This window comes from Pistacia vera, unplaced genomic scaffold (assembly GCF_008641045.1).
Source record: "Pistacia vera cultivar Batoury unplaced genomic scaffold, PisVer_v2 Contig323, whole genome shotgun sequence".
Taxonomy (NCBI): Eukaryota; Viridiplantae; Streptophyta; class Magnoliopsida; order Sapindales; family Anacardiaceae; genus Pistacia; species Pistacia vera.
In genome coordinates, this window is record NW_022196139.1 from 1,207,100 (window position 1) to 1,211,433 (window position 4,334).

Genomic DNA, 4,334 nt, shown 5'->3' on the forward strand with positions numbered 1-4,334 from the left:
CTGCTAAGATAAGTAATCTGATGCGTGCTAAAAGGAAGAAAATGCACAGTTAAGTATTGAAGTATATATAATACATCCAATCATACAGAGCCTGCAATTTCGATGGTACTCTAAAGAGATATCAGGCTAATTGTTTATAAACACAACTATTAAAGACAACAATTATACAACAACGATGTACTAGTTGAATATGACATGCAAATTTTATAAATTCACAGATCCATAAAGATATCTTCCGTGCATGCAACTCCCATGCTGAATGAGAAATTTTTTAGCAAAGGACACTATTCCACAGCAAAACAATTAACAAAGGTAACAATCTAGCAATTAGCAAAAGTCATCTTGGAGTACCAAAACTTATGCACTGTAATTTCTACATAAAGTGGTCATAATGGTACTATAACATCACACTAAATGAAGTAAATTAATAGACTTTTCTTCGAAGTCTAAGGGTAGAAGCACTTGATACACATTTGTAAGAGATCTATGCCTGGACCTTGAAAGAGTAGACTAGCTACAAGGTCCACATTTTCTTCATCCAAAATTCATCATGAATAGAGCATCTACAAATGTCTTGAGAAGCTTCAAGTTCTTGACATCGAGTAAAAACAATTTTAACAGGGAAAAATGAAAAGTATACATATGTAAACCTAAAAGGTTTCCCTTATCAATGGAAAATTTAGTTCATCCTCTTCTACTCCAGGCAAAAGGATTCTTCATCTCAAACCATCCACTTGAGTGAGGAATAAGATTAGGTACTGAAACAAAGAGGGCCCAATTAACAAAGATTTTTAATGCATAAAATGTAGATGAAACAATAACAAGTTACAAAAAGCAGTAAGTCAAGCCTGCAAATTAGAGAAAAGAATATCTTTACCTCCTCAATGGTCGAAAAAGTCCATAGAAGGGACTTCTCAAAGACCTGAATATGATATGAAATTTTTTTTAAACGACAAGAGTAAAGCTCTATATCTATAAAAGGAGTAGAATGAAATTCCAACACTAAAGTTTGTGAAACTTCATTGTTCTTAAGCTACTTATAACAATCTCTCATAATTTGCAACAGATGAAGGGTAACAAATGAAACTTACAGTAGATATCTCTTTCTCAGGCACACAGCAACATTCCAGAGTGAGCAGAGATCGAACCCAAAGATCACCAACCCAAGGACAATTTTTCCTAGCCCTGGAATGAACATCCCGTACAATATTTCCTACTTGAAGGGAAAAAGAGATGATTAATTGCTAAAATTACAAATACTTGAAACATAAAGAATTGAAAAGAGAAAATATGAGTGAAACCTTCAAGGTTTTATCCCAATGGTGAGTATAATCAAGCCACAAATCACTTGATATGAGAAACTCGGTAATAGAACGTTCATAGAAAAGTTGAACACGGGCTGGATCTCTAGAAGACTGGTCAAACTTCAAGTAGATCTACAAAAATTTCAAATTAAAATAATAGTATTAACACTTTAAAGAAGGAAAAAAAAAAAAAAAGTAACCTATTGCCACATTGCAAGTTCTTATGCAACCCCCCACCTCTAGGAAAAGAAGAAGACGAAGAAGAGAAGATATAAAGTTTACATAAACTGATTACTTATTGTTAAAATATATTAGGAAAATAGAGATATTATTTCCTAGATTGACTGTTTAGATATATTTGGAAAATAGAGATAGTATATTGATTTGTGTAAATATGGTAGACTAATATTGTGTGCATATTCTTGATTATTTAGGATCAACTCTTTCCTAATTCATGTAACTTGTACATTGCCAATTCCCATCTTGCTTGGGGAAATAATCAAGCAACATATTTCACAAACATTGTTGTTCCATGGTATCAGAGCTAGGTTGGTTCTTGGCCTTCTTCTTCTTCTAAATCCATCTATTTCAGAAACCCTAAAACATATCTTTAAAGGAGGCGCTCCTCTTTGCTTTTGAGGAGTTTACTTCTCGATTCTCCTGGTTCGTCGACATCTTCTAGTTCTTCTCAAGCAATCAGTTTCCTGTAGTTCTTCCTTCTTGTTGGTGGTTCAACTCTGACAGAGGGTGTTTCTATTATTTTGGATTTATGTCTCAGTTCTCTTGATTACAATGGTAGAAGCATCAAAATCAAGTGATATCAAACCATTCTTCTCTTCTATTTCTAATTCTCCAACAAGTACTACAGTCAAGCTTCAGAGCAGTAGTAATTATGCATCATGGGCTGCTTCAATAGACTTATGGTTTATGGGGTAGGGTTATGATGATCACTTAAGTAAAACATCCACTAATATTTCTACTACTGAGAGGGCTAGTTGGGTTAAAGTTGATGCTCAGTTATGTAGTCTCCTTTGGCACTCTTTAGACCCTAAATTGCTTAATTTGTTTCAATCTTGTAAAACTTGATGTAAGGTCTGGACCAAAGCCAAAACTTTGTATACGAATGATGTGCAAAGAATATATAGAGTTGTTTATGATATTGTCCACCTTCAACAAAATAATCAAGACATAGAGAGTTATTTAGGGTAGATAGAGACTTTAAAAGATCAATTTGATTCCCTTATGCCAGTATCTGATAGTACCACTAAACAAGAGAGACAACGTGACAAATTCTTTATGGTCCTAGCCTTAATCAAACTACAATCTGACCTTGGTCTGTTCGAGATCAAATTTTAGTTGGCCCTACCATACCATCTTTGGTAGATGTATCTGCTTGATTACTGCGTCTTTCTTTAAACCTAGGCGATACTAATGAGGTTGAGACATCTGTATTAGCTGTTCAAGCAGGAAATCAGCAAGCGCAGAATGGTTCTGGAAAGGGAAAAAGAAAGGGATCTAGACCACATTGCACCTATTGTGGCAAGAACGGCCACAACCGAGACACTTGTTAGGATTTGCATGGGAGGCCACCACGTCAATCTTCTAATCGATCCACCGCTCATGTGGCTCAAGCAACTAGAGATGGACTCATTCCCTTACTCGATGCTAAAGACCAACAACCCAACTCTATTAGATTGTCTGGGGCTGATTACAATGAGTATCTTCAATATCAAGCTGTCAAGCAACAATCATCCTCATCTGGCGCCTCCCAAACTAGTAATTCCATTGCCTATCTAAGCTGGACCTCCTTTACTGGCCCATGGATTTTGGATTCCGGAGCATCTGACCACATTTTTGGTAATAAAAATCTTTTATCTCAAATTACCTCTTCTCCCACTTTATAAAAAATTACTCTTGCTAATGGTTCACAGACTATGGTCAAAGGGATAGGAGAAGCTTAACCACTTCCTTCCATTTCTTTAAACTCAATCTTATTTGCCCTTGAATGTCCATATAATCTGATTTCTATTAGTAAGTTAACCAAATATCATAACTGTTATGTCACCTTTTTTGCCGACTTTATTGTGGTGTAGGATCGGAACACAAGTCAGACGATTGGAACAAGACATGAATCACATGGATTGTACCACCTCTCCGATCCAAATCTGCCAGTTGCCTTCACCTCCGCTATATCTACCAACATTCTTCATAGCCACCTTGGTCATCCAAGTCTTGCCAAATTTTAGAAATTAGCACCTAGTATGTCTACATCATTTTCTTTTAATTTTGATTCATGTCAACTTGGAAAACAAACTAGAGCTTCATTTCCCAAGCGAGTCAATAATAGGGCCATCTCAATGTTTGATATTGTTCACATAGACATCTGAGGTCCTAGTCATGTTAGTTCAACTTTGGGTTTCTATTATTTTATTACTTTTATAGATGACTATTCTCATTATACTTCGGTATTTTTAATGAAACTCATTCTAAGTTTTTTTCTATCTTTCAAAATTTTTGTGCTAAGATTCGCAATCAATTTGGTGTTTCTATTAAGATTTTGCATAGTGATAATGCTAGGGAATAACTATCTTCTCCCTTTACTACGTATATGTCTTCTCAGGATATTATTCACCAGACCTCATGTGCCTATACTCCTCTTAGCAAAATAGGGTTGCCGAACACAAAAATCTTCATCTTATTGAAACAGCCTATACCTTACTTATACATCATCATGTTCCTCTTCGATTTTCGGGGGATGCAGTTCTCACTGCCTGTTACTTGATTAACCATATGCATTCTTCTGTCTTGCAACATAAGAGTCCTCACTCTATTCTGTTTCTTGGTAAAGACCCATACCTAATACATTTACGAGTGTTTGGTTGCATTTGCTTTGTTCATGATCACACTCTAGGCAAAGACAAATTACAACCTAAATCTGTTAAGTGTATCTTCTTAGGATATTCTCGTCTCCAGAAAGGTTACTGTTGCTATGACCCAACCACCAAAAAATATTTTGTTTCTACAGATGTA